The sequence below is a fragment of the Papio anubis genome, chromosome 5, assembly GCF_008728515.1.
Source record: "Papio anubis isolate 15944 chromosome 5, Panubis1.0, whole genome shotgun sequence".
Classification (NCBI taxonomy): Eukaryota; Metazoa; Chordata; class Mammalia; order Primates; family Cercopithecidae; genus Papio; species Papio anubis.
The window spans coordinates 67,293,269-67,302,611 of NC_044980.1; positions in this window are offsets into that span (position 1 = coordinate 67,293,269).

The following is a 9,343-nucleotide window of genomic DNA, read 5'->3' on the forward strand; positions in this document are numbered from 1 at the left end:
ATCTTCTAAGATGAACAGAATATTAAGTATTAACTTATTCTTTCCAAAATAATTGTGGAGCCTATACTCTGGGCAAGGTCTTGTTCTAGATAATGGAATATAGCAGTGAACAAAACAGACAAATTCTCCGCCCTTGTGGAGTTTATATTCTGCTCGGAAAAGATAGACAGTAAACCAAATCATCACAGAAATATGTAAAGGTAGTGATAAGTGCTCTGAAGGAATAAACAGGGTGGCTAAGGGGACGGGGATGATGCATCAGGAAAGGCTGCAGAGGGAAGGTTAAAACTGAGCAGGTACTTGAGGGTGAGAGATCAAGGTTGTTGGTGTCTGGAGGAGAGGCACCAGGTGGAGCATTGAGCCAGAGGTGGACATGAGGAGCCATTAGCCACTGTGGCTAGAGACAAGCAAGCCAGACAGTGAGTGAGGGACTAAGGGCACATATCCCATAGGTCCTTGTGGACTATGGGCAGGACTGTGGGTGTTATTCCAAGTATGTGACAGGAAACCACTGGAGAAGGGAAGGGAAGTTTTACAAAGGAGCTGCTACAGTAATAAAAAGCAGCAAATTCTGCTGCCTTTGTGTCCCTGTATCAGAACGAAACTTGTTCCCTATTTTAAACAGAAGCCTCTACCATGCTTGAAACTGTAGTGCAGTTCTTTAACCTTGGCAATAACTCAAAGCAATTCGATGTAAAGACCCATTTTTAGTGTAAAGGTTAAAATGACAGCAAAGACTATTGCAGGCAAATGCAAAACCCTTCACTAAATCACATAGATTTTTAAGCTAGAATAGCATCTATCACTCACAGCTCACCTATTTCTCCATCCAGGCACGACTAGGTATGCTAGCATTTGTGTGTTGGCGGGAATAAAGCTTTTTTGCTCAGAAATAATGATGGGGGATGTTTTCATTTAACAATAAAATCTCATTTTTTTTCTGCCTGCCTGCTTAGGACAAAGGTCTGGGGTTCCTTTCTTAATCTACAAAGTCTGCTCTTCAAGTTCTGATTGGGGACCCCAATTTTAAATTGTCAGCCACATAACTCCTATTAAAAGCTCACATAAAAGAATATATTTAAGAGGGTTTTCAGAGTTTTCCATCAAATCGTTCCAAGGGTCAGCAGAGAATATATTTATCACAACATCTATAGGTATAGCCTGAAGTGACATGATGAAGAAGAAATTTTTTCAAAGAGATTTCATCATAAAAATATTCTTGGCTGGGCGCGGTGGCTTATGCCTGTAATCCCAACACTTTGGGAGGCCAAGGCAGGCAGATCACCTGAGGTCAGGAGTTCCAGACCAACATGGCCAACATAGCAAAACCCCAGCTCTACTAAAAATACAAAAATTAGCTGAGTGTGGCAGCATGCACCGGTAGTCCCAGCTATCCAGGAGTCTGAGGCAGGAGGATTGCTTGAACCTAGGAGGCGAAGGTTGCAGTGAGCCGAGATCGTGCCACTGTACTTCAGCCTGGGTGACAGAGGGAGACTCCATCTCAAAATAATAATAATAAATAAATAAATATATATATATATTTGTGTGTGTGTGTATATATATCCTTGTGATTTTTTTGTTATATACCATACATCATAATCTGTCCCTGTTTATTTTAACATGTAGAATTCTAAAATGCCAGTTAAAATGCTCAACCTTTTCTCCTCCTTCTACTCTTATATTTGAGTGAGATGTGCATCCTTGATTGTGCCCTATGTTGATCACGTAGCTTTGGGTGCTCCCTGGCATCCAGGCTAGGTACTCAGGAAGAAATGCCAGCAGTCAGCCAGTTAATCCTTCAAATCAAACCACCAAAGACCTACACAGCCAAACTGTACTAGTAAATTCTCTTTAGAATCCCTTCACATCATTGTGACTTCAGATCATGTTGAGTGTTTTTATTAAGAGCCACTGTGAGAAACAGCCATATTTATAGCGAGTTGTTACCACGCCCATCATGGAATAACCTATGCAATAAATTGCTCTCAGCCCTCAGGACGTTTCTCTCTGTGAAACAGCATGCTTTTTAAAAACAAGAACTCATGAATATAGCTTTTTTTTTTTTTTGCTTTAATTGATAGGAAACTTGGAGATATTTTCATCCAGTATTAGTAGCATTCATCAGTCTACATTTCTGATACATCATTCAGAAAACACTGACAGAGCTCCTCCTCCATCCAGGTCCCGGGCTAGTCTGGAATGAGGGGCACTTGTAATGTGCAAAGTGCTTCTTCTTACTTTTCACTAGGGTAAACTAAATGGCCTCTAACGATACCTCTAGCTCAATGTGTCTATTTTCTTTCCTTAAAAAAAAAAAGGAGCTTATAGACTTAGAGGATCTTATTGTGGAGTATGTGTCCCCAGACACCTGCATTCCCTACTGGGCTTCCCAGAGGAACTATGCCAAATTTTTATTAGTTACATGATGAATTTTGTTGAAGTTCATGATATATCATTTGCCATTTTAAAACAAATGCCTACTTTAAGATGCCAAAGGTGTATGGAGTCTGAAGATGTGAAAGTATGTTTTGACACTGCCTCTGCAAGCTCAGATTTTGGCTGCAAAGACCCTCCTGTATAAACCATGGTGCAGGCTGGAACACAAGACCCAGAAATACTTTAGCCAAGTTCCAAGTATTTGCTTCTAAATATTTAAGAAGCCAACTCTCAGATGCCTCCAAGGAGGCAAATAGCAGTGAGCTATTGCTAGCTCCTGGGGCAAATGATGGCAGCCTTTGTTCCCAGTGCCTTTTAGATTTGATGTGGGACACATGGCTTTGCAACATTCATACAAACCTTCTTCCTCTGTTTCCTGCCACCTCAACATCCACTTCATATGAGATCCGGACACGTAAGCCAAGTGGTTCTCACACCAACAAGACTCCCTGGGAAGAAATCAGCCATTCTCAGTTCACAAACACACAGCAGTGCTCCAACCACTGCGAGAACACTTCAATACCCATGCCCTTCTCACACCCACACTGTTAAATACACACATACCTGCATTTTCGCTAGACAATGCCTTATTGCTTCAAAAAGTCCGGAATCCTGTTATATCACGTGGATGATTTAAAAGCAGTGTTATTAAATTACCTTCTAATTAATTGGCTCTCAGTGTTGCCAAGCCAGATCGCTAGAGGCTGAGTCCTTTTGTTATATGATGTGCTTATTACCAAAGCCAATTCTAACAAAGTATAAACAACTATAAACACAATTTTGAGAAGGCCAGGGACCAGCATGTAACCATTTCTAATCCACATTTCTATACTTGCACCAGTTTATGCCACAGGCTAAGGGTGGGATTAAATTTACACATGAAGGCAAGTTGGGAAAATCGGTTTCCCAAGAATTTATAATGCTTTAAACATAGAGGTCATTCCATAAATATCAACGGGATTGAGAATGTTTCTCAAAGTGTACATTCTAATATTTATTGGTCCTGGGCAGCCCAGTAATCCTGCCAACTGAAGCTATTTGGGTCCACTCTCAGGCCCAGCTGAGTTTTAAGACCAGCTCAAGCCTTAGATTGAGAAAACAGAATCATATCTGGCTTAATGTGACTTGTGGTTCAGGAACTCGTCATTCTTGCTGCTACCTTTCTTCAGACACATCTATTCTATTTAGTATCATTCCATTTGTCTCTTGTTCCAACCCAGTCAACCTCCTAGCTCATTCATCTCACCACCCATCTTTCATTAATCCCCTCTAGTCTCAGAGAAAGGGTCCCTGCTTCTTTTTAAAGTTAGTTTCAACCTGAAGGCTCACCTGCCACCCACCTCTGCCAAGGTCTTACTCATTAAATCATTTCCTCTCTGCTATCTTCAGAAGTTACATCCTCCCCCACCCCTTCGACCTACCCATCTTCTAAAATCTTTCTGTCCCGTTTTAAAAATAAATTCCCCTTGACTCTGTTCCCCTCCCACCATAGCTTTCTCGCCTTCTTCCCGTGATGACGAAGCCTGGCACCTCCTCTTCTCACTTCCCAATCTCTCCTCAACACATGGCCATCTGTCATCTACCTCCAATGTTCCAGAAATCCAGCTCTCACGAAGGTTACCAGCGGCCTCCCTGCCACCCAGCCCACTGGTAAATCTTTCCTACTCATCTTGTGCCATATTTGGCCTTGTTGGCTGTGTCCCAAAACCACCTCTGGCTCCTGGCCCATCCTTTCTTTCTGATGTTTCTCTTTTCTGACTATCCTCTCTCTGTTCCTCTTCCCTATTCTTCCTCCTTTGCTTCCCCTATGAAATACTGTTGCTGCCTCTGACTTTCTTCTCTTTCTCTTCTACTTGCTTTCCTTGGAGGCAGTGTGGCCCTGTGCTTGGTCATGGATCTTTGAAGTCAGACTTACTTGAACTTCACATTCTGGTTCTGCTGCTTAAAAACTATTAGGCCTTAGAAAATCACTTTGTCTCTCCAAGCTTCAGCTTTCTCTTCTACAAAATCAAGGCAAATGATCAAAATAACAGTAATAATAATTGTTCTTTCACTGCTCTGTCATTCCAAGCATGCACAGGGCTTAGCCCAGTGCTACTATACGGAAAACTTGATGCACGGCAGCTATTACTATTTTATTATTATCTTCATCACCATGACCCCCAGAGTGATCTCTTCTCATCTTCTCCCCCGACCTCAGTTCATGCACAGTTTATGACATTCACCTCTCCATCCCCAACCCTCTCATGTCCCCTGAGCTCGAGTGTGTGCTTCAAACCACCCATCTACTAGGCAGGTTCTCTGGAATGTCCACCAGTACCTCAAACTCTGCATGTCCTGTTAGAGACTGAATTGTGTCCCCACAAAATTCATCTGTCGAAGTCTCACCTCAGAATGCAGCTACATTTGAAGATAGGGCCTTTATGTAGTTAAGTGAGGGCATTATGGTAGGTCCTGATTCAATCGGACTGGTGTTCTTTTAAGAAGAGGAAAACTAGACACGCAGAGAGACACCAAGGATATGTGCATACAGAACAGAGACCATGGGAGGACACAGCAAGAAGGCGGCCATCCATAAGCCAAGGAGAGAGGCCTCAGGAGACACCAAACTTACTCAGTATCTTGATCTTGGATTTCTCAGCTCCCGAAAGTGAGAAAATTAATTTCTGTTGCTTAAGCCACCCAGTCTGTGGTATTTTGTTATGGCAGCCCTAGCAAATGAATATATGGCTTAGGCTGAAATTGCTAGGTCTTCCTTAAAACATGCTCCTCCTCCTACTGTAGACCCTCTTTGAACTTACCTGTATCTCTTTCTTCTCCCTAATGACCCACATCTAATCCGTCTCCAAGACTTCATAGTTTTAATTTCCGAATAGTTCACAGTCTATGCACCACCTTTCTGAACTCTGGCCTGCATGATCTTTCATCTGGTCTATTGCAATAGCTCTCCCACTCAATTTATCTCTCTCACCATAACATTTCTCCATTTCAATCCTTCCAGGATACCAGTTACATTAATCATTCTAAAGCACAGGCTTGTTTGCATCTGCTGTCAACAAAAAAGTCCTTCATTACTCCCACAGCCTAGCAGTTCCTCAGCCTGACACTGAAACCATCCACAGTTTGGCTCTAGCTTACCCATCAGCCTTGGGCCTTGCTATATCCTTCCTCAGACCTTTATTCTAACCAAACAGGAAAACATACTATTCCTGAAAAAGGACTCTACATTTTTAACCACTCCCTGAACTAAAATACCTCACCATTCCTTGTTTCCATTCCACACCACCAAGGCTTTCTTCCCTTATTTCCTAGAGGAAGGGATCTTTGCACTGGTCTCAGCCCCCATGATAGTTCATAAGGACAGCCTGTGACACGTGTGTATCCTCTCACTTCTCGTTCTCAACTGTAAACCCACTCAGGCTAACTCTCATTCACCCTTTATCCCTCATGATGCCCAGCATAGTCCCTGGCACATGTCTCTTCCACAGTCTTGATGGAATGGGCAAATGAACAGTGCTGATTGCAAGGTCGTGATGACAAACAGCCTTGACACCCTAAATAAGCCATCTCAAAAAAGAGCTGCTATGTCTGATTTCCCTCTAGGAAGTTAGGTTGTTTGGTCAGATAACCAAAGCGAATCACTAATCTATAGTATTTTCTAGAATTTAAGCACTAAAGATGAGGCAAATAATCAAAGAGTTTCAAAAAGAAAATGGTGAGAGGCAGAGGACCCAGTTGTGATGTCATTAATACTCAGCCATCATAACTGGACCTTAACAATTCTCCAGGAACAATTTTCATCTTTATTAATGACCCTTTGAGAGCTATCCTCATACCCACCCCAAACTGTTCAATCTGTAAGAAGCATTTTCCACCAGATGCCATCATATCTGACCTTTCTAGCTTCCCAAATGATCCCCCAAGCCCTGCTTCCTCCCCTTTCCTCCCCTTCCCATGATGATCAAACATCCACTATAGAACATAAGTGGCATGGAGCCAGGTCAATGGTGTGCACTGTGGAAGCTGTTCTGACTGCTCGCTGCTGGCAGCCGCTGCTCAGGCTCAAAGCATTATAGCACTCTGGTACTTTCCCAAAGGTATTCTCAAAGGGCGCTGATGCATCTGGGTTCTCTTTCTACTGATCAACAGAACATACATTTTTAAGCATCAGATTAGACACAACTGTTTGGGTCATTTTATATGGTTTCTAAATTGAGAATGAATGCATCTCCATGTTCTGTGCCAGTGACTGACTGTCAGAGGCAATCACAATAGGGCTGATCAGGGGTAATTATGAGGTGGCTGCTTTGCCATGGCCCTCATGTGTTATAACTTGCTACATCCATTCTAAGAAAGGGAGATTCTGCCAAGCTAGTTCCTAATTTGCTCATCTATTTTGGCAAACAGAGGTATAGTCTTGTCTCTCTTAAAAAAAAAAAAAAGAATGAGCTTGTCCAAACAAAGCCTCAAAATAAACTGCAGGAATACCTGAGACTCAGAATGTGTAAGCTCACATACTCATTAGTGAGACACAGTCTCCGCCCTCTGAGCCTCAGTTTTCCTGTCTGCAAAATGGTCTAACACCTATTTCTCTCACCCTCATTATTGTTTGAATCCAATCAGGTGAATGAATATGTGATTTGAAAATTATAATACACCACAAAACTATATTACTTATTTTGCATATATTTTATAAGTAACAATGCTTAGCTTTCTTATCTACATCTGAAAGTTTCCTGCCATTAAATATTAGGTATTTGTGCCAATTACATAGTCCCCTGCTGCCCACCACCACCAAATTTCAGTGTAAGTATGAATGAGAATGTGCTATATTTTGCCATGTGAGGGATACATGGTAGGATGCAGTAGATACTCAAGGAATTAGTTAATTGCTTAGTCCCACAAGCTTTTTCTGATGTGCCTGTGGTTACACAGTGGCCAGATTCATACTCCTTAGTTCTATGGTTCTTTCTACATAGTTTACAAAAAACAATGGGCCAACCAGCAGAGGGTCTGATGCTATGGAGTAAAGTGTTTTATTCACATTCTGCTTGGTTCACTTCATTTCTCCTCTATTCCCTGAGAGGCTTCTGAGGCTCCTCCACTGTTTTCTTGGAGAAAGGCTCAAGTGGGAGATGAGGAGCTCGAGCTCCTGGGGCTGAGACTAGAAGGGGTGTGGAAGCTGGTAGGGGAAAAGTGTACACACAGGACTTTGATCAGAAGACCTGGGATCGAATCGAGACTCTGACACTTTCTACCGAAGCTTCAATTTTCCCACATTAAAAAAAAGGAGTAATAAAAAGGTTATGTGATGAATAAGATAATGCTACGGATTCTAATTATTTTCATATCATAAAAGATGCAAGAACCCCTGAAGTTAAAACATTGTTTTATTTGATCATGGAAGTATTAATATAAACATGACTGTGGTTCTTAAATGAGCAGCCATGTTCTTCTCCAATTCATTCTCTAAGGGCTTCTGGGAGTCAGACACAGTGTTGCCAATACTTTATCCTCACAGAGGCTTTCAGTCTGGCCCTGTTCTGGCTTTAGTTGGTGGTACATACTTAATCTTCTAATATTCCTTATCTTCCAGGTGTTCTGAGTTCTTTAGACTTATTTAAGGCTTTGTCAAAGTTCTGAGAGCCACCGTCTAAAAAGCTGAATGATGGTACACATATAACTAACGGGAGAACATATTCTGGGAAAATAAAACTTTTTAAAGTAGATTAGTTTCTCATCATACCATATGGTCCTACAAGTGATCAGATGCACTTCTATGTGCTGTTGATAGAAAAATAGAGTATATTACATATACTTTTAATTGTAAGGAATTACATCATTAAAGAATTTAGAAATAGAAATTGTCTCTTATTTGAGTTAGAAGGAGTATTGGGGGAAAATTAGAACATCACCATATGGCTAACCTTAATTCTAATTTGCATTTTAATGGAAATGAAGCTTTAAATGCCTCATTCTCTTCAGAGTCTCTGAGACCGTAAGCCTTTTGTGGGTCTCTCTAGCTTAAGCAAACCAGATTTCAGCTAACTGGCTTGCCAGAGAGTTCATACCACCTAAAAGCATTTAAGGTGAAAATGTTACATATTGATTTGTTAAGCCACGTCTCTGGGAATCCTTTAAACCCTGCTGCCAAGAGTACATACTTTTTTTGTAAAAAAAAAGTTTTTGGGCCAGGAGCAGTGGCTCATGCCTCTAATGCCAGCACTTTGGGAGGCCAAGGCAGGAGGATCGCTTGAAGCCAGGAGTTCGAGACCAGCCTGGTCAACAAAGTGAGATGCATCTCTAAAAAACTTTAAAAATTAGCTAAGCATGTTGATTGCATGGGATCTATGATCCCAGATACACAGGAGGCTGAGACAGGATCCTGAGACAGGATCCCTTAAGCCTGAGCCATGTTTGCAGCACTGCACTCCAGCCTGGACAATAGAGTAAGACACTGTCTTCAAACAAAAAAAGAAAAAAGAGAAATGTTTTCTCTAATTTTAAAGGTAGTTTACACTCTTTGAAAAAGAAATATAAAACAATAGATTGTCTGGAATCTTAACATCCAAAGATAAGCACTGTATATTTTTCTACATCTGTTTCTATACACACATAAGCAATTATAATTTTTATTGTTTTTATACTTACAAAAATGAAATACCAGATTTCCTATTTGTGATCTCTGCATGTTCCCCTAAAGCATGTTGTGAATATCTTTTCCTGGTCACATATGTGGATTAACATCAAGATTCTTATTGGCTGCAATATTACACTATACGAATATGCCATGATTTATTCAACTTGCCTCCTGGTGGTATATATTTAGATTGTGATGGGATTCAGGACACACTACCTCAAGATATGACACCTTGGCATTTGAGAAAACTGCAGAGAAAGGAGGGTC